The sequence below is a fragment of the Cervus canadensis genome, chromosome 33, assembly GCF_019320065.1.
Source record: "Cervus canadensis isolate Bull #8, Minnesota chromosome 33, ASM1932006v1, whole genome shotgun sequence".
NCBI lineage: Eukaryota > Metazoa > Chordata > Mammalia > Artiodactyla > Cervidae > Cervus > Cervus canadensis.
In genome coordinates, this window is record NC_057418.1 from 38159539 (window position 1) to 38180826 (window position 21288).

Consider the following 21288-nt stretch of genomic DNA (forward strand, 5'->3'; position numbering starts at 1 on the left):
ACCCAGGGATCGAACCCAGGTCTCCAGCATTGCAGGTGGATTCCTTACCAGCTGAGCTACAAGGGAATCCCATATTTTTGTATATTTTTCTTAAAACTATATGAGTGGTAAATTCCCCTGAGGAAGAGAGGGCCATGAATATGGTAAGTGGATGTACAATCCAGCCTCGCCATGGACGTGGACAGCCTGGCAGCCTCCTGAAAGGTGGAAGTATGCAGGACTCGTGGGGGCCCAGGAAAGAGCTATGTCTGCCTTTGGTGATTGAGTTTGGGAGCTGGGAGCCCACGCACTTGAGGACTGGCCCAGAGACCAAGGCGCCCAGCCTAGTGGCGGCACAGATAAGCCAGCACTTCCCGGGCAACGCCTGGTACTTAGACACCTTGGAGAAGGAGCGAAGACAGGCATCTGCAAGAGGAACGCACGCGGTTCTGTCTGTCTTGGTTTCTGTGGCTCTTTGTCACTGGGTCAGAAGGACGCAGGCCTGCCTCCCCTCCTGGCCCTGTGACCCTGCGGCTCCGTCAGCGCTTCTGGCCAGAAGGGCCAGCAAAGCACACTCGAGTGACCAGCCCTGCCTGTACCAGCTGCCCCCCACCAGCCCTGACCCTCAGCCCTGCTGAAACAGAAGTCGACTTTACCCCGCTCACCAGGGAGATCTGGATGATCTTCATTTTTGAGGTGAGAATGGGGACTTTTCTCACTTATCTGAATTATTTACATGAAAACTTACTTTAAAAAGCTCAGTTGGTCTTCAGCTGGTCTCGTGCACTGGGCAAGGCTAGGTGCAGAAGAAGCCCCTAGAGGCCAAGACCCCTCCCTTAGGAAACATGCCATGCAGACTGAGTCCTGGTCGCTGCGGTCCTTGGAGCCGGTGTCTAGCCCGTGTCTGCCCTCTGGTGCTATGATGGGCCTGAGGGTCTGTGTTTGGTTGGTTCCTCTGGCCAAACCTCGGGCAGATTGGCTGAAAGAGGCCTGGCTGGAGTTTGGGTGTTGCCAGAGTGCTGGCCTGCAGCAAGGCAGCTGCGTATTTCCTGAAAGCTGTACTTTACACCTTCAGGCCCAGGGGGTCCCCTCTTTATGAAGCCCCTTCTCCTTCCAAGGCCGGCAGGCCATCTGGGCTTGGGCAGAGCCCATCCACTCAGTGGGTGCCCCCGGTACCTCTCCCTCGCAGGTCCAGCGCAGCCAGCTCCTCCATCCTTCTGGATGATGTGGTCGGCAGCCTGTGGGTGCCCGGGGAGCCTCAGCCAGCCCTGGCGGGGCCCACAGGCCCCTGGTGAAACGGTTAGAAGACAGGGTGGGGCTCCAGGGACCCGCCAGCCAGGGTGCAGCCATTCCCACGGGGTTTCCACCCACCTGTGCACCAGGCCCCATGCTCAGAGAGTCACTTGTACAGGACCAGACTCGGGCTACTGTTCAGCACACTGCCCCCAGCCTGTCCGCGGCCCCTCCCCTGAGCCTGGAGACCGGCCCCCATCACCTCCTGCTCTGCCCTTCCCGGAGAGCTCCGACCTTGGCGGGCTGCACTCTGGCTGGCCCGGCGGACGCTGGGCACTGACCCCACGGGTGACTTGCTCTTCTGTGTTTCTTTGTGACCTGCTGCACCATTAGGAAAAGAGGAGCTCAGCCTGAGGGCAGGATCCCTGAGGAGCCCTAATTACCCAGGATGAGTCAGCAGCTCTGCTCGGCGGGATGTGGGGTGGCGCCTGGCCATGGCCCAGGCTCAGGGCTCCAGCAAGAGCTGCCTCTGACTCAGGAGGCCCAGAGACCCCTTCCATCCATCTTACCTGAGTCCCTGGGAGCTGGAGGACAGAGGGAAGCGGGCTGAGAGATTTTCGAAAAAGGCTTGTATTCCTGTCCCCTAAAGTCAGGCCTCCGGATGACCTCCACTGTGACCTTGAATGCCCTGGGATTGCCTGCCCTCAGGACAGCATCTGCAGAAGCTAAACCCCCAGCACTGGGATCTTCTCGGTCTTTGCTGCTCCTCCCTTTCCTGCCACAGTGTCCTCCACGGGTGGGAGTCTTACAACCAAAACCAGAAAGAAGAAGGTCAGGGACACTGCCCAGGTGTGACACACAGGTGTGCCAGGAGCACTGCCAGAGGGCGCTCACACCCTCCGTAGGTCAAGGGCAGAGGAGGAGGGGCCAGTCCATGTCCCCAAGTCCTGAGGGCCCACCTCTCCCTCCTCACCCCCCTGAACCCGCTTTCCTGTATCAGAGGGGATGCTGTGATCAACTCCCACCCCTGTTCCTTTGAGGCCCCACTAGCAGAAGACGCAGGTCCCATCCCTGGGACAGAAACATCCCCTGGAGGAGGGCATGGCAGCCCACTCCAGTATTCTTGCCTGGAGAATCCCATGGACAGAGGAGCCTGATGGGCTACAGTCCATAGGGGTCACAAAGAGATGGGCACGACTGAGTGACTAAACAACAGCAAGTCTCCCCTTTCATCCCAAAAGCCCCTGTACGGGCATCTGAACCCCTGAAGGCGCTAGCCGTGAGGGACCTGCTGCTCTCTGTCTGTCTGTCTGGCCTTGCCTTGTTCCCCTCCCCGTTGTCCATCCTGTGAAGTCAGACTTTCTCCATCTCCTCTGACCCTGTGGCCATGCAAGCAGGCCAGGCCTTTGAGGAGGAGGAGATGCTGCCCAAGCCTCCTAAGGGCTGGGGCTTGGTGCCCCGCGTGTGTTCTGGAAAGCAGCCTGCCCTGAGTGCGCAAGACAGCGGGGGGGGGGGGGTCCCCATGAAAGCGCGAGAGCCCTGGGCTCCCCCTCGTGCCTGCAGGGTCCTCTGGGACCTCCGAGCCAGGGGCGTCTCTCCGCTGGGGAAGCAGGCTCCCTCCCCAGCACTCAGAGCCCACAGGATCCAGGCCCGCCTTCCTCCCAGCCCCGTGGGGAGCCCGGCTCCAGCCCCCATGAGTGTGGACCGCAAGGCCCCACACACCTTGGCGGGAGCACCACACCTCTTCGGGTTTGTGTCCAATCCTGGGAATCAAGGAAACTGAACTGGCCAGTTGTTCATGCATCTCTCCATCACAGATGTCTTCACTTACTCACACAGGGTCACATCTGGAGCCCAGCACAGGAAAGCAGTGGCGGGGTCTGTCTCACCCTCTGGGGGGTGACGGGACAGGCGCCCCCACAGAACCCGGGCTGTGAGCCTATCTCTGTGTCCTGCCAGGACCTTCCAAAGAAGCCAGCTCCCCTCCAGAGGAGGCCTGCTGGCCCTAAGGGCCAGCAGACCTCATGCTCCTTCTACAAACGGGCGTGAGGACACCTGAAACCGGGGGTGCCATGGAAACGGGACTTCTTTCCTGTTGGCTTGACTCCGACGGTGAGCATGCCTCATCCTTCCGACCTTCCCAAACCAGACTCATGGCTGGGCTTCCGCATCCAGAGACAAGCTGTGGGACCAGCAGGGAGGAGGGGCATGCTCAGTTCTGCAACTCGATACGGGGCCCGCTGATACTGGACTTGGCAGCCACGTGGGTGACTGTTTCAGGAATGGAAGGGCTTATGACCACAACTGCTGTGTTCAGACGGAAGATTCAGCAGGTGAGGGACTGGCTGGCAAATGTACTAAAATATGGGGTCCATTTCTAATCAAGATAAAGGAGCAGGGACACGATGCCTGGCCATTTAGGATGCAAAAGCCTATTCAGAGAAGTAAATATGGGCTTCACATGGAATCTTAAAGGATGAGAAATCAACTTACAGCCATGATGAAGCTAGGGCCAATTTCGTTCCACCTTCTGAGAACCTGAATGTTTGTTTCAGAAGAAGAATCTTCCCACCAATGTTGCTCCAGGAGCCCAGCCTTCCATCCGTCCATCCATCCCCCCTGGTTAACAGTCATTGTTCTGAACCAGGGGGAGGCTGAGCCCCTAAGGGCAGAGGAGCCATTCCAGGAGGCAGCAGAGGGTTCGCCTCCAAGGTCCTGAGCCCTGTGACCTTCCCCGGAGGTGAGGCCTAGTGCGGTCGGTGTGTGGTCAACCGCTGGGTTGGATGTGGGCGCCTCACCCACCTGGTGTGGTCTTGTCCCCTTAGCTGTGCCTGAGGACAAGCAAAGAAAGAATTTCCCAAGGTCTTCTCTGTTCAGCCCTCCACCAGCACACTGCCCTCACACAGCCAAGCCCTGCTTAACTCTAGGGCGTGTGTCCCCCGAGAGAAGGTGCAGGGAGGGGGTCCCCTCAGTTTTTCAGGCCCTCCCCAGAGCCCATCAACAGGGGCCCCGCCCTCTCCTGTGCCATCAGAAGAGGGCTGAGTGAAGCCAAGAGGGCCTGATGCTGGGCCTGTGACAAGAGGGGCCTCTCTGGATTCAAGGGCCCCACAAGATCCTCACATCCAGGACAAGTAGAGGTAGCCTTCGTCCATGGCAGGAAAGGAGGGGTGCAGGGTGTAGAATTGAAAACAGAAGGCGGGAGAAGATGCCACGTGGGTGGAGAGGAGGCCCTGATTCCTGCCACCTTGACTCTCAGGAGGGATCTGGTCAGTCAGATTGAAATCAAGTCAGCTCACACATGGAAAGGATCAAGCGGTCAATAATTTGACTTAATTTTTTGAGTTAGAAGTGAGTGAGGGCCATTATCGTCTCTCTCTAAGCCATTGCAAGCCCTAACCACCCCTGTTTCTGCCCCTCCCCGTCTGCCAGCATCCACCTGGCCAGCTGGACCCCAGCCTCTGGAGCCCTGCTGCCCACCCACTGACCCTTCAGATTCACCCAACCTCTGACTCCTATAGCAGGTATTCCCAGACGTGCTGGGCCCCACAGCCCCGGGCATGCGTGGAAGAAAGCCCAGGTGTGAGCCCCCCGACAGCCGTCCCACTTCCTGCTGCCCTGTTACAAGTCATTGCGCTGAGCAGCTCAGCACTGCTGAGGCCAGAGGTCTGGGAAGGGCCTCCCTGGGCTGGAGATGAAGGTGTCGGCAGGGCTGGCCCTTGTGGAGTCTCCTGGGGAGAATCTGGGCTTTTTCCAGCACACAGAGGCTCCTCCGTCTGCAAAGGTCCTCTGTACTGAGTCAGGATCCCGCTAGCCCCCACGCCCCCACTGGGTGACAAGATCCTCACCTCTGTCCTGCTCCCCCAGGGTTCCCAGCTCCATCAGCGGCTCTTGGGTGGCACTGAAGGCAACTTTTGCATCAAGACTCAAAGCAAAGCTCCACTGGTAGGTTTGTTGGGTGACCACAAACCTGGACCCTGTGTAGGCTCACCTGGCGTCCCCAGGCAGTCCTCCCAGAAACCCTCCTCTTTCGCAGGCAGAGATGCGACTGACACCTGCCAGCCCCTCTGAGCAAGTGGAAGAAGCTAACTGCAGCTAGTGTTCAGGAGCTCCGGGGCCCAGGCTCCATGGCCCACCAAGGGCTGTGCCTCAAGCCCTCTTCCAGGGCTGCAGATGAATGCCCCTCGAGTCCATGTCCTGATGCCAGGAGCCCAGGAATGTGGAATCCAGGGTGCTGGTCCAGTGACCCTGAAGTGGACAGTGTCCCAGACTATCCGGGGCCCCGGTGTGATCACAGGTGTAAGGCTCCACCTAAAAGTAAGTGAGGGGCAGCCGAAGAGGTCAGTGCGGTGTGTGGGAAAGACTCGGTCTGACCTGCTGGCCTCAGAGATGGAGGGAGGGACCATGAGCCGAGGAAAGTGGCCAGAGAAGTTGGAGACAGACCCACTGTCGAGACAAATTCCCCCTGGAGCCTTTAGAAAACGGGCATACTGACCCGGGAGGAGCAGCACGGAGCCTCTAAGCAAATTCTGGGAGGAGGGGCTTCCTGCTGATTGAGCTTATGAGACAGAGCAGAGTCTGCAAAAAGCGTGTTTACATTTTTTCAAATGTAAACTGGACTAATTGTCAGTAATGATAACCTGCATTTGTAACTGGATTTAGCATCTGCAACGCACGCACATCAGCATGCATTAACCTCTGAGAATGTGGAGACTGCAGATGGGACTTGACTGGGCAAGGTCAAGGCACTCACTCAAGGTCACCTGGCTATGCTACAAGTGATGCTGCAGAGAGGCGGCACCGCTTCCGACACTGCCCAGTGCAGACAGACGCTGGAAGACTCACCTTTGATGATAAAAGGCAAGGGCTGCTTTCAAAATTAAACTCACTTGCCACATCTTAGCAATAAGAACAGTGAGAATACAAGTGATTTCCGAAACTCTTTTTCCAAAGATTTACCTGAGTGAAAACCCCATAACAGAAGGCCTATTTGGGACTAGTCTCCAGAAATCCTTCTGGGGGAGGCAGTGTGCTAGCTAGGACATGAACCCCTGAAGCCTGTCCCCTCGCTCATCCTGCTCCGTCCCGCACATCCCGCCGCAGGGCCCACGCTCTGGACAGACCTCCACGCCGACGGGCTGGCTGCACTGCCCGCCTCGTCACCTGCTCTCTAATTGGGGAGCCCAGCGTCCAGGCCCGCAGCACTGCCCCACCGCCACGCCCCATCGCCCCAGCCCTGCTTCATTAGCACAGCCTCCTAATTGATTAAACGGATGATTGATTATCTGGCCTGAGCCATGTGTTCTCCAGACGCCCATTTGCTTGGAATTGAAGGAGTGTGGCCACATCCATCACCGCTCGCTGCCCGCAGACACAGAGCCAGAGCTGCCGTGGGCCGCCGCTGTAATTGCTGCCAGGCCCCCCTGAAGCAGGTGCATACGCACCATCAGTTCTGCTGTCTTGATGTGCGCGTCCTGCCAGCAGGCCATTGTGAGATGCTGCTGAAGCGGGGCATAGTGTCCCAGGCCCCACAGCCAGCCACACTGGGGTGGGAACACAGTCCCAAGATGGGAACTCGGCCCGGATATGGGAACTCGGTCCCGTGATAGGAGCACTGTCCAGAGATGGGAACTCGACCCAGAGATGGGAACTTGGTCCCGAGATGAGAACTGGGTCCCAAGATGAGAACTTGGTCCCACCATGACGCCCAGTGATGTTCCATCAAAGAGCAGGGTGTGAGGAATTCAGGTGATGCCTGCTGTGAGTGGGCACTTTCCCCCTGTCTGACGAGACAGTGATCCCAGATTGGTCCCTGGAGTCAGAGACTCGGTTTCCTTCCTCCTGGACTTCCGCCCTCAGGCAAGCTCTGAGGAGGCAGCCCTCCTCACCAGGCAGCACTCCGAAGCCCAGGTATCACATCACCCCCATCTGGACACGAGAAAGTGGGGGAGAAGCGAGAATCACTCTGCCAGCCTAGCCGCACGAGGTCCTTTGTCTCAGGCAACCTGGGAGGCAGGCACAGCATCAAAGGGAGGCAGGACAGGTGCATGACGGTCACACGGGGACCTGAGACCCCAGGCCTGAGCTCCTTTCTTCAGGGGTGCATCCATGAACTTTCTTGATTAAGCCATGAACCTCCATGACTTTTGTGCTTCTTTACAGTGAAGGGGTAATTGGAAGGCAAGTATAAAGCTGTGTGACTGCAGAGCGCTTGTGTGTCAGTGATTATCTCTTCAAACAGTGACTGGTCTCACCCATGGCAAAATTGGGAGCAGTGCTTATGCTACTCACCTTTACTCAGTCTTTCAGAATCATGAGCCTCCATTTTCATAAATCATCAGCTCCTTCTCTTCTCCGTCAGCCTCCATGAATACGCATCCCAGTAAGTAATACTCATCAGTGCAATAAAATGGTCCCAGACAGGTTGATTGAAGACAAAAAGAGAAGAGGGCATCAGCGAGCCTGCACTGAGGGATGCTGTGATGATGGAGCCTGTGCTGAGGGAGCCTGTGCTGAGGGAGTCTCTGATGAGGGAGCCTGTGCTGAGGGAGTCTCTGATGAGGGAGCCTGTGCTGAGGGAGTCTGACCATGAGGGAGCCTGTGCTGAGGGAGCCTGTGCTGAAGGAGTCTGTGCTGAGGGAGCCTGTGCTGAGGGAGTCTGTCCAGAGGGAGCCTGTGCTGAGGGAGTCTGTCCTGAGGAAGTCTGTGCTGAGGGAGTCTGTGTGAGGGAGTCTGTGCTGAGGGAGCCTGTGCTGAGGGAGCTTGTGATGAAGGAGTCTGTCCTGAGGAAGTCTGTGCTGAGGGAGTCTGTGCTGAGGGAGCCTGTGCTGAGGGAGTCTGTCCAGAGGGAGCCTGTGCTGAGGGAGTCTGTCCTGAGGAAGTCTGTGCTGAGGGAGTCTGTGCTGAGGGAGTCTGTCCAGAGGGAGCCTGTGCTGAAGGAGTCTGTGCTGAGGGAGCCTGTGCTGAGGGAGTCTGTCCAGAGGGAGCCTGTGCTGAGGGAGTCTGTCCTGAGGAAGTCTGTGCTGAGGGAGTCTGTGTGAGGGAGTCTGTGCTGAGGGAGTCTGCGCTGAGCTGAGCGACAGATGGGGGTGTTCAGGGTGCCCCCCCACAGCAGGCTCTGTGGACTCAGCATGCTCTCCTGGGGTCTTCTCTTCCGCCTCCTCCAGGAGCAGTTTTTGTGCATGGGTTTTCTGGAAAGAAATCAAAGCTGGGGACAGTTCTTCTGGTCACCTTCCCAGTCTCACCACTGGAGTGGAGGAGGGGAGACTCACTGGTTAGTGCTGTCCTCTGCAAGGAGAGGGCAGACTCCCCGGAGCAGGCGGCCGTCAGCCTGGCCGGGAGGGGCAGGGAGTCGAAGGTTGGGTCTCATTAGCCCCCTGTGGGGAGCCAAGCTACTGCCTCCTACTGCCTGACCCCTGCCTCCAGCTCATTCTTCCACAGATTAATTCCCCAAACTGACAGCTTTCAGTGCCCGGTGTGCCCAGGGTCACTCAGTCACACTGGGTTCTGGTCAGTGTCAACCAGGGCTTTACCCAGAGCCGGGGTGCGGCGGGAGCAGAGGGTCCAGAAGCACAGCAGGTGTGAGCTCAGCCCAAGGGGCAGGGAGGACACTCTCAGGACTGACGACCCAGTCCCTCAGCAACGTGAAGGCTCCGAGCTCAGCTGGACCCCTGAACACGGAGGAAGTCTCCCACGAGAAGTGGCTTCAGATGAGGGCGTTGTGCCTGGAACAGCAGCTCATGTGTGCGTGTAACACATATTTTGCAGAAATATCTTTTATGTCCATGAGCCTATCATCTGATGCTCCCAAATCTTCGCATCATTGTCGGTCTTCAGTGGATACATGCGGCTGAGTCACCACAAGCCCAGGTGGGGTGAGGGTGCCGTTCACACCTCTTCATCAGCCCCACCTCCTGTTGGAGGCCCTGCACCAGGACACCAGGGCTAAGGTCAGAGGCTCCATTTCGGTACCAACAGTACCTCAGTTAAAGGCGTTACACCAAGTATTTCTCTGCCCCAAGGGCTGGGACAGGGTAAGGCCAGGAGACAGCACTCCTCGAAGCTGGGATCTGGGACACGGGTCCAGACACGCCACAGGTCCCCAGAGGGAAGGACCCTGATGGGCAGCAGCTCTAGGCCGGACCCTTGGAGCCATCTTGGAGAGGGTGACAGAGGGTCCTGAGCCAAATTCATTGCACTCCACGGTGCCTCAACCAGCAGCCCCTGCTGCTGCCAGAGAAGCAAAACCACAGAAAACCAGGATTGGCAGGACCCAAAAGCCAGGCCCCACATGTGGAAGGCAGCAATGGTCACCTGGTCCCTCTCAGTCATTTGTCTAACTGAGCAGCACCCCTGAGCTCAGCACACAGGTGGGGGCCCAGCTAGACTCCAGGACTGGGGTGCAGGCGGCCTAGGGTGTCAGCCTGGGCACCTGAATTTTGAATGTTCCTCAGTGGTCCCAGGCTGATCACCCCTGGCCACACAGACCAAGTGTCCGCACAGCAGGGCATGTCGTGTGTACCTGAGAAGTGATAGCTATGAGTGGCAATGGTTTTAGATTCAGGTGCACTCAAGCCATGTGGTGTTGTATACCAGACACCATAATGAGGACGTTAAATCCAGATGGCTCAGGACAAGCCTGGGTCTTCCCTGGTGGCTCAGATGGTAAAGAATCTTCCCGAAATGCAGGAGACCCAGGTGCAATCCCTGGGTCAGGAAGATCCCTGGAGAAGGAAATGACAATCCACTCCAGTAATCTTGCCTGGAGAATTCCATGGACAGAGGAGACTGGCAGGCTGCAGTCCACAGGGTTGCAAACAGTCAGATACGACTTAGCAACTAACACTTCAGGACAAGCCTGGAGGCGCCACTACCATCCCCTATCAGAGATGCAAATGCTGAGGCCCAGGGGTGCAGGAGAGGCCACCCAGCAGTCAATAGTCCAGCCAGGTTTGAGCTTCATGACTCCAAGCCCAGGCTTCTCCCCTTAGGCTGCAGCATTCTCACAAATACTCTCTACTCACAAGCCTGCTCAGTCGTTTCCTTCTGCACTAATTCCGGTCCAATAGGTAAATTACATTTTGCATAATCTCTATTTTCTTATGAACCTAACAATTTTAACTTCCATGATGTTGTTATTGTTCAGCTGCTAAGTCAAATCCAACTCTTTGAGACCCCACAAACTGCAGCATGCCAGGCTTCCCTGTCCTTCACTATCTCCCAGAGTTTGCTCAAATTCATGTCCTTTGAGTTGGTAATGCCATCCAACCATCCCATCTTCTGTGATCCCCTTTTCGTCCTGCCCTCAATCTTTCCCAGCATCAGGATCTTTTCCAATGAGTTGGCTTTTCACATTAGATGGCCAAAGTATTGGAGATTGAGCTTCAGCATCAGTCCTTCCAATGAATATTCAGGGTTGATTTTATTCAGAATTGGTTTGATCTCCTTGCTGTCCAAGGGATCTCAATAGTCTTCTCCAGCACCAAAACTCAAAAGCTTCAATTTTTCAGTGCTCAGTCTTCTTTATGGTCCAAGTCTCACATCTTTACATGACTAGTGGAAAAACCATAGCTTTGTCTATATTAACCTTGTTGGCAAAGTGACATCTCTGCTTTTTAATACACTGTCTAGGTTGTCATAGCTTTGAGTATTCCATAAGTTTTGTTGCACATATAAATCTGTACATGTAGACATACAGACACATGTATGCATATTTCTGGTGTGGTCTGTCATAAAACGTGTGTCTCCAGGCAACAGAAAGATCAAGTCAGCACAAAGATGTCTTCATGCTGCTTTGAGGGCTCTAACTGAGTCTGCTGCCTGCATATCCACTTGCAAGGCCCCCCGACTCGGAACTGAGCCCACAAATGCCACGACACCAGCTGCCTTAAGCCCTGAATTGACTCCACCAGAAGGGTGGTATTAGATGTCCTCTCCCTTCACATGTTTTCATTTTTGTAACAGTGTTCCTTGGCTCAAAACTGCCCTAAGTGGGTGAGGAAGGAGCCATGAGGAGCAGGCCTGAAGGATGCAAAGATTGATGTCACCTGTGGGCAGGGAGCTCCGAGTCCCAACTCAGGCAGAGATGTGAGAAGTAGTCCTGTCATCTGAGGCTGCCACCCCTGGGGCAGGACCAGAACACTGCCCCTCCATCCCTTCTGGATGGATTCATGCACACACACGACAGGTACACCCTTCCCATGAGTGAGGGCCAAACTGCCAGCACTCCAGGAGAAGGCCCTGGCAGATGCCCTGCCTCCTGGTGGGAGCCCAGTGCCACCAGGCTCACATCATTGCTTGATCAGATGGATGTTTCTCCTTCCTGCTGGGAGGTGGTCTCCACACTTACCACACGGCTTTCAAAGGATGGCCGTGTCCCAAGCTCTGGAACCTGTGTGTCGTGTTCCCTGGAAAGGGAGAATTTAGGTTTCTAGTCAGCTGACCTGAGACATAGAGAACTGGAGAGCCCTGATGCTACTGACCCTGAAGATGGAGCAAGGGGTCACGGGCCCAGGAATGCGGTGCCCCTAGAGGCTGGAAACGGCCCAGGAACAAATGCAGATTCTCAGAGGCTCCAGAGAGAACCAGTCCTCTGACCCCTTGTTTTAGCCCAGCGAGACCCATGTCGGAATTCTACCCTAGAGAATTGTGAGTAGATTTGTGATGGTTTGTTACAGTGGCAACAGTTCTCTAATTCAGTCCCACTCTGGGAACAAGTTCAGAGTCCAAGGGAGGATTGTAAAGGAAGGTTTGTGAACCAAGGATGTGATGAGTGGGTTACAGCCATCCCTTCCAGAGCTTCCTCTCTCATGCCAACTCCACAGAATGATTTGCTCTGAGGTCGACCCTCAGGACAGCCCCTCGGCCCCCAGAGGGGTCGGAGTCACCAGGGGAGATCCCAAGGACCTGACCTGGCACCAGCAACCCTGCAGGGTCAAGAAAGTGGGGTTTGCAAACTTGCCACCTCAGTTCTGCTGCTCATGGGACACTGGGAGAGGTCAGAGAGGACACTTCAGGCCTGCTTGACACCCTGCTGTGTGTTACCAGAGTCAGTGTCCCGGCAATCATGACAAGACTGGCTCATGTCCCTTCACGGGCAGGAACTCACGGCTGCCTTCCTGCTCCAGCTCCACAGCTGCCCTCGTGGGGTCGTGAAGAGCTTCTGGAAACTTCGGTGAAGGGCCTGTGAAACAGACTCCCTCCTCGCCATCTCTCCATGTGCACAACCAGACAGGAACTTCTGCCAGCCTGAGGTTGGCCATCCAGCCTAGACCCTCAGGCTGGGCATCACTCAGCCTCCCTTGACCAGAACTTTGCACACATAGACACACACACACACACACTGATGGGTGTGTGCACACACTGAGATGCACCAGACACATACCCATGCACACACACATGTAAGCACACACACAGACACATGTCCACCCCACCTGGCAGGCTCAGTGGCTGGGCCCCAGCACAGGGTTTGGACCACAAGCATGAGAACCCCACTTCCTCCCGTGTTTATGCTCCCACCTGCCACTAATCCCACTTGCTGCAAACTCCAAGTTCATTTCCCTAGAAGGAAGGAAAGTCTCAAGCTCACGGCAGCTGCTGTGGGGGAGGGAGCTGGGTGCTTTCACTTCCCCAGACGGAGGGCTGAGGACACCACTGACCGCCCTGGGCAGAGTTCAGGGCCCCTGGACGTGTCTGCCCCCAGAGCACACGCCAGACACTGCGGCAGGCCTCACTGACAGGCAGCCTTGTGGGAGGGTGGGGGGGGTGGGTGTCTGCTTGGTGGTCCCCAGGCAAATAGCGGGCTCCCTCATGTTCCCCAAGCACAGCCCGCACCCACCCGGAGGCACCCAGCTGCACCCTGGCCTCTTCTGTCCTCACTGGAAACCTGAGCGCAGAAGAGTACGAGCTGCGTTCCCTTGAAAGGAGCCTGGCACAGACGACCCGAGCCTGGAGCTGGCGTGGGAGGTGCCACCCCTCCCCAAGCCCCCTGACCATACGAAGCCACCCGCTCTGAGAACCCAGAGGCAGACAACAGGCCCAGCAGCTCCTGCCACTGAGGCCTGGGCCCCCGGCCGCGGTCACAGAGCTGCTGCGGCCAAGGTCAAGAGGGCACTGTGTCTCTGAGGTCGGTCTATGCTGACCACACAACTGGTCTCCTCAGTACAGGGGTCCTCAGGAAAGTGCCACTCGGTTTCTGCATGGGGCCCCGTCCCCTCAGGAGCTGAGCATCCTTCCTGGCCCCACATGACAACCATGGAGACTGCATGACTCAGTCCTCTGGGGCACAGCCATCCAGTGTGCACTGTCACAGAAACGGGGGGACTCTGATGCTTGGACACACCTCGCATGTAAGGAAGGCAGGACACACGGACAGGAGAGGAGCCCCCGCCCCCGACTGCAGCTCAGACCCCTCTGCACCTCAGGGCAGCACCCTCATTGTCAGGGAGTTGGCACCATCATGAGCAGGAACCCAGTGTACTCCAGGGGTGGGCCAGCCAGAGCGCGGCCCACTTGCTGTCACCGGCACTGCTGCTGTGCATGCCTGCCAGGACCCGCCCGGCCACTCTGCAGGGAGAGAACTGGGGTGAAGGGCTGGCCTCCCGCCTCCCGGGTTCCCACCCTCCTTTGGGAAACCTGAACCCGTCAGACTCTGTTCTGTCTGCCATCTCACCAGGAGACTCCAAGGCCGGGTACCTGTCAGCTCCGTGCTGCAGGAGGGAGGCTGGTCTGCTCCGGCCCCCTGCAGCTGCTTTTCTGCTGTTGACTGTGTTCTGGGTGCGGGACTGTCACCTAAACCCTCCCCGGGGACTGCCACCGGAAGCTCCAGCATCCGGCGAGGTTTCCGCACACACTTCCCGGCGCCTGCTCCCGGGACACTGGTGTGGCTGAGAGAGGAGAGAAGTGAGGTCATTTCAGTCATCCCCCTGCTGTCCTGTGACACTTATTTGTGAAAGTACTTGTCAGGTAGCCCGCAGCCTCTGGCATAATGTAATTGCTCATTTACAATCATGTTACTACTTTCAAATTTTTTTCCCTTGGGGAAATTATCAGAAAGTAATAAAGCACTTTGTTAGTTTTTAGAGAAGAATTGGGAAATCTGGCAGTGAATGCCAGGAGAGGAGACTTGGAACGTCCAAGTACAGCAGTCCTCGGGCTCTAAGACAGTTCGCAGGGAGGCAGTTGTCACGGTCAGGGGACTCACCGTAGGACTCTGGGCAGCAGCCAGTCAGGGTGGTCCTGGGGGGTCTCTGACCGTGCCCTGCACCCATGGTGGCCGTGGGCACTGCAGTCTCGGAGCTCGGAGTTAATCATGCATGGAGCAGCCTGTGCCGTCTGGACTCTGTCCTCAGGCGGGGCGAAGTACACCCACCCCTCTGCCACGTGGCTCACACTCGGGGGAGACCAGGTGGCCCTTGGAGGGCGTCCGGGCCCTCACTTGGGCCTTTGCTGCCTTTGTGGGATGGCAGAGTTGACACCCTTCGGGACGGACCACACTGCCCGGCCCACATGCCTGCACCTCAGTCTGCGAGGAGCATTGGCAGGATTGCCTCCACGTGGTCTCCTCTGGGCCGTCGTAACAGGAAGGAGGTGGTCTAGCCCCGGACGGCCCTGCCAGCCTCCTCTGGGGGAGGGCGGTCCCGCCCCGCCCATTCTGTGTCTGCTTTCTTTCCCCTCACTTCAGAGACCCAGGAAACACCAGCTGGCGGGAGTTTAGTGAGGAAACAAGTATGTAAAACACCAGCTGATGTGAATTTAGTGAGGAAATGAGTTTGTAAAGCCTCAGTCCCCTCTGGATGGACGACATGCTCCAAGGGATAAAGGTCCGGCCATGTGCAGGTCCTGTCGGGTCAGGATCAGGGTGTCCAGCCTCCTCGGGGCAGAGTCACCTCCTGGTGCCCCGACAACCACTTCCCCCACAGTCCTGACATGACTCTTCCTTACTGGTTTTGCCGTAAGCATTCACTGCCAGATTTCCCAATTCTTCTCTAAAAACTAACAAAGTGCTTTATTACTTTCTGATAATTTCCCCAAGGGAAAAAAATTTGAAAGTAGTAACATGATTGTAAATGAGCAATTACATTATGCCAGAGGCTGCGGGCTACCTGACAAGTACTTTCACAAATAAGTGTCACAGGACAGCAGGGGGATGACTGAAATGACCTCACTTCTCTCCTCTCTCAGCCACACCAGTGTCCCGGGAGCAGGCGCCTGGAGGGAGGTCTCACACTCCCCCCACATCTCGGGCCAGGGTGGTGCTGTGCTGCCCTCCGGTTCCCCCGCTTCCCCCTCCCAGGGGTGGTCTCACGCAACATCACATCCCCCGAGCCCAGTTTCCAAGGCACTGTCCATCGGAACACACCAGCTGACTCGTGGAATCAGACGGTCCTTTCTTCTCTCCAAGGATGTGGCACTCCTAATCTTTCTCTGACCAGTTCTGCCTCCTCATGAAATATTCATCACCTGGGAGCATCCCCCCGGGAAAGCGGCCCAGCCTCCCCGACCCGAGATGAGAGAAAGTCAGGGGGCAGGGGGAGCTGTGCTTGTTCAGGGGCTGGTGCCATGTTCAGCAAGTGGGGGCCGGGCCCTTCTCGGGCTGTGCCCTCCCCGTCCTTCAGCTGCCTCTGCACAGGCAGCGGATGAGTCATGGTGACCATGGACGCTTTAAGGAGGTCTTTTCAATGTTGCTGGATGGATTGCAGCTGTAATGCTATCTCCATCCTCACCACCACTGCTTCCCGGGAACTGGCGAGAGATGGCAGCTGTGGGGCCAGGTCTGGAGGGGGCGGAGGGCCAGAGGGCGGCCGGGCGGCTTGGGTGCGGGGTAGGCTGCAGGCCCTCGAGCCGCCCCAGCTGGAGGTAGACACACACAACCAGTCTCTCTGTGGTTCCTCGCCAGCCCCTAGCCCCTGGTGGGCCCAGGAAGTCAGCTGTAAGTGCTTCAGAAATGAACATGTGAGAGAGAGAGAGAAAGAAGAACCAGCATTAAAACTAGCTTCTTCTGAAGTTCAGAGACCTTGGTTCGAGGAATCTCCACCCACCCCTGGGTTCCGCCTCCCTCTTCCTGGCAGTTCTCAGTTTCTGTTTCCACTGGAAGAGAAAACGCTGCCCCACACCAACCGTGGGAAGGTCCAGCTCCTCAGTTCCCATGTGATTTGCACCCAGATGGGTTCCAGTGCAACTAAGGCCTGAGGTCTCCTGGCTCCGAGGGTCCTGGGCCGCCACCTCTGCCCCAGCACCGGCCTCCTCCCAAGCTCAGCCCTGAACCCTTATGTGGATGTCATCCAGCGGCTGCAAGGGGCCACTCCTGCCCAATCTCCTGCGTGGGGGGCAGCACTCCTGGAATGGCATCTCCGCAAATGTCTCTGAAGCCTGAGCTTCGGTGAGCCTCTGAAATACAGTGGTTAAGTCCTGAAGAGCCTTGTGATCAGAAGGACACCCTTGGTTCATGCGGCTGTTTGTCTTTTCAGAGGCCAAGCAGAGCCGGCGCTGCCCGTGTGTCTCCCCGGGTGGTGTTACACAATCACAGTCGGGCTGACACAGAAAAGACCTGCAGCTTACACTTCTGGAGGCTGGGTACCGCCGCGTCCATGGCCTGCCCCAAGGCCCCAGGGACGACCTCCCTGCCTCCAGAGGGCCGTCTTCTCCCCGGGCCCGCCGCCCATCTTCCTCTGTGTCCAAACCCCCCTCTCAACAAGGACAGTAGGCCCTGGGCGAGGGTCCACACGCCTCCAGTGGGCACACCATTTCCAAATAAGGTACCACTCTGAAGGGCTGCGGTCAAGACCTCAGCATGCGGATGGCAGGTACACAGTTCAGCCCATAACAGACTCCAGGTTTGTTCACCAACTGTGGGTGATGGGCTTTCTGTCGGCAGGGCACGGGGCTGGAAATCTCACGGGTCCCGTGCCTGCTCAGCACGGGACGTGCCTGCCACGTTTCTTGTGGCTCAGGAGTGGGGCCAGCCCTCTGCTGAGCCTGGTGCCCTGCCACCCTGAGGCCCCCCAAAAGCGGCAGCTGGAGGGGCACCAGGGCATCCACAGCCCTCGCCCCCACCCAGCAGGAGCACGTGAACAGGGCTGGGCTGCAGCGTGGGGTCCTCCACCTGCTCTGAGCGGCCCCAGGGTCCGCTTTCCTCCACTGGAGCCCTGCTCTGCCCCCGAGCGCGTCTCAGAAACAGGGCAGGGGCCAGGGACGTGGGGAAGAGCTCGCAGGCCCTCTCAGGAGGCCTAGCAGCCAGTCTGGGCCGAGGCTGCCACCCTCAGGGCTGGGGACACAGCTTGTGAACAAGCCATGACACTTCCGCCGGAGATAGTAAAGTGGGAGGGGGGCTGGGGTGCTGGGGCCTCTCTGACCTGAGGCGTTTGAGGGGGTCTGAACGTGTTCAGGGAACAGCCCTGCCAAGGCCCGGGGGTGAGAACAGGGAGCCAGAGGAGGCAGAGGACCGAGGGTCGGGTTGAGGGGCCACAGAGCGTTTCATGGTGGAGGAGGCCCAGCAGCGGCTCTGTGAGTGCTGGGGGCCAGGGGTCGGGGAGGGCGCAGAGGCAGAGACAGCAGGAGGCCTCTCAGGGACCCAGGGAGCGTGGGGTCAGGTAACCCTGCCCAGCCAGTCCTGGCTGGGGCTGGAGGATGCTTAGAAGAGGGCCCTGGTCTTTGCTGACAGCTGGATGTTTGCAGCAGACAAGAAGCACCGAGGTTACCCAGCCCTCAGCTCAGGCAGCACCGGCCAGGGCCTCGAGGAAGACTGCAGGACAGAGGGGAGGCAGGCTGGGGACGTGGACGCTGAGACTTGACCTGGACCGGCTTAGTGCTGTGCAGACACTTGGTGGGCTGAGAGGGGAGGCCTGGGCTGGGAGACAAATTTGGTAAATTTGGTCGTTGTCAGCCTGGACGGCCACTGGGCTGAAAGAGATGCCCCTGGGATGAGCCTGGTAGGGAAAGGAAGACGCCTCAGACAGAGGCAGGGAGGCCGCCTGAGACAGACGAGACCCCAGGTGGGGGCTGTGAGTGTGTGGTGGGCTCCAGACCCAACCCAAGTGGTGCCCCCGATGTCCTGGAGCACGAGGGGTGCTGATGGCCCTATTGGGTGTCCGTGCTGAAGAAAGCTGGCCACGATCCTTCCCTCTGAAGAAGGCTCTTTTCTTCCTCCTCTTTACATTCAAGTATAAATATCCACTGTGTTTGCACTTAGAATGTGGCAGCTGGCCCACCAGCCTTGCTAACTAACTCACCCACTCTCCCCAAGCCCAGCTCGTGCGGTCGGGCGGCCCAGCTGTGAGTACACACACCCTCGCCTAAAGCGGCTTTGCCCCTGGAGCCCAAGTGACAGTGACTGGCCTCTGCCTCCAGAGCCCAGGCTCCTCCCAGACCTGCACATCCTCTGACGGGGGCAGGAACGCATGTGAAAACAGCAGATGCTCTCTGGCCATCACGCCAGCACCCGCTGGTCCACACAGGGCCGAGCACGCAAACCTCGGGCTCCTCAGGACCAGGGGCCGGAAAGCTGCCGTCCACAGGGTAGGGACAGACGGTTCACAGGAATGCAGGAGGCCGCCAGCTGTCCCATCAGTGCAGATGACACCCAGACCCCAGCTGTGAGCCTCTGGATGCCACTCGCAAGACGCTGTGTGGCCTCTCAGGCTGAAGGAGCACCCCCATCTCAGCATCCCGGCCTCCGGGACAGGACCCCCACACTCCCCTCCATGAGTCACTCCAGCCTCCTGTCCGCACAGCAAGAGCACTCTCAGCAACAACTGGGAGACAAGCAATAACAGTGACTGGGAAAGAGAGAAATCTTCTGTCATGAAATTTCATGTAGGAAAACCTTAAAAATTAAAAACTGATAAACAGTAAAACAGGTATTATATTCCTAAGAAAGGAAAGGAGTCATAGATTAGCACTTCTTGATTTTACAAATGTCTCTTCACCAAAGAGGGCCAAATCGCAGGGATTTGCTGTTTTAGCTCCCAGGGGCCACACTGGAGTGGTGTTGGAGTGACCAGGCGCCCCTGCTCCATGACTTCAGTCGCCGTTAGTCCTAACAGGATTGTGAATTTAAAACTACCGGTTTGTGGTGATAATAAAACAAGCCACGATCTCTCTGGTTGAATTGCTTTTAAATTCTCTGCTGACAGCCCCCACCTTGCACCGAGGCCACGGAGCTTCGCTGGACAGGACGGCCAGTCCTGGGCAGACCTGCCAGACGCCAGTGCCACTGGTCAGGGCGGAGCCCTTCTTACAGAAGCCAGGGCTCCAGACAGGCTGTCGATCACACCACAGCACGTCTGCCCTCGAGCGGGATCCGGTCCTGCTGGGACCAAGGCACTGCCCACGGCCAGGTCCATCTGGCCAAGTTCAAGCCATCTCCAGGTGGGTCCAGTGCCCCACGACCGGTCAGTTCCGTGAGAAAGGCAGCTTCAGGTGGCCACAGGCCACGGGAACCAGGCCTCGCTGTCCGGAGGCTGTGGGCCTGACTGCACAGGAACCAGCTTGTCAAGAGTTCGGATCTTCTGGCCACAAGACGGGGGCTGCTGAGGGCTCTCCAGGCCGCCAGTGTTCCACCACCCGGAGCGGGCCTGCCCTGCAGACCAGGGGGGGCGAGAATGCAGGCGATGGTCTGTGGTGTTGGTGCTGCAGGAAGGCCAAGGGTCCCCACAGGGCCTCCCGAGGGGAGCCGCAATTGCAAGCATGAGGCTTTAATAAGATGGATTTTCTTCTCCTCGGTGAGGCAGCGGGCGCAGCCTGGGGGCCCCTGGGAGGAGGAGGTGGTGCTGGGCCTTACCCCGGCTGTAAACAGCTATTATGCTGATCAAAGGAACTGTGTGCGCCTAATTACAGAGCTTAAAAATGAAGGAAGTGCAAGGCTTTTGCCCACGATAGGGATAAACTTGGAGTTAAGGTAATCCATCGTGACAACATGGCGGGGGAGGGGGGAGGGGGGCGGAGTTTCATGGCCTCAGGCCTCCTGTCCACCCTTGTCAGCAAGGCAGGACCAGCAGTGGACTTTCCACATTTGGATGACCAAGTGTTTGCTGCGTGAAACATGGACTTCATGTGAGAAGTGAGATTTTTCAAGATTCAAGGGAAAGGCAGTCTTGCTTCATTGCCGGAGATGCTGCCATTGGACCAAAGGTAAAACAGCTGGAGCCCATGTCCAGGTGATGAGGGAGCAGCTGGGATGCAGACTCCCTGTATCCACGGCCTGTCCAGGCAGGACCTCCCCCTGGGTGCCTTCCGAGCCCACCTCCTAAGGGGCCCTGGAGCTGAGGGGGAGCAGAGATCACACTGGATTTGACAAGGCAAAAAGCACGTCCCCTAGACCCTCACCTGCAGAGACAGAGCGGAGGGGCCAGCAGCTCCTCTGGAGCCACCATCTTGTTTACGATTCATCCGCTCCCAAGAGGTGCCTCTGGTCAGGGGCCGGGATGGGGGGCAGTGCAGGCCCCCAGCGCCCCATGCCATCCCTTCTCCCGCCACCTTGTCACAGGGACTCTCAGTCAGCCTGGCCACATTCTCTTGGCCAGTGCTACCGGCCGTCTGCCTCCCAGAGGCCCTGCCCTGGCCACACGCACCTGCAGATTGCAGGAGCCGCGGACAGAGCTAGAGTTGGCCGTGCCTGTCTGCGCGGAGGACCCCGCCCCAGGCGAGCACGGGGACAGCGGCACAGGGCCCAGAGGTAGAGTGCCTTGGCACGGAATCAGTGTATCAGCCAAGGTTCTCCAAAGAAACCCTCGGGACGTGGGTGTGTATATCAGAGAGAGCTGTGAAGAGCCGACTCAGCCGCCGTGGAGGCTGATGCCTGAGAAGGTTGCGGGCAGCCCAGCAGCCTGGAAGCACAGACATGAAGTCTTGAGATGGAAGCACTTCTTTTCTGGAACAACTCTTTTTCCCTCTACTGTCTTCAACTGCTCAGATGCAACTCACCCATACGTGGACGATCATCTGCTTGACTCAAAGTCGACTGATAATGAAAGTTAATCTCACCTGAAAGTAACTTCACTGCAGCTACACTGCTGTTTGGCTAAGCACTGTGCACCGTTCCCGGGTGGACTGGTGAACTGGCCGCCCTGGGACTTCACAGCA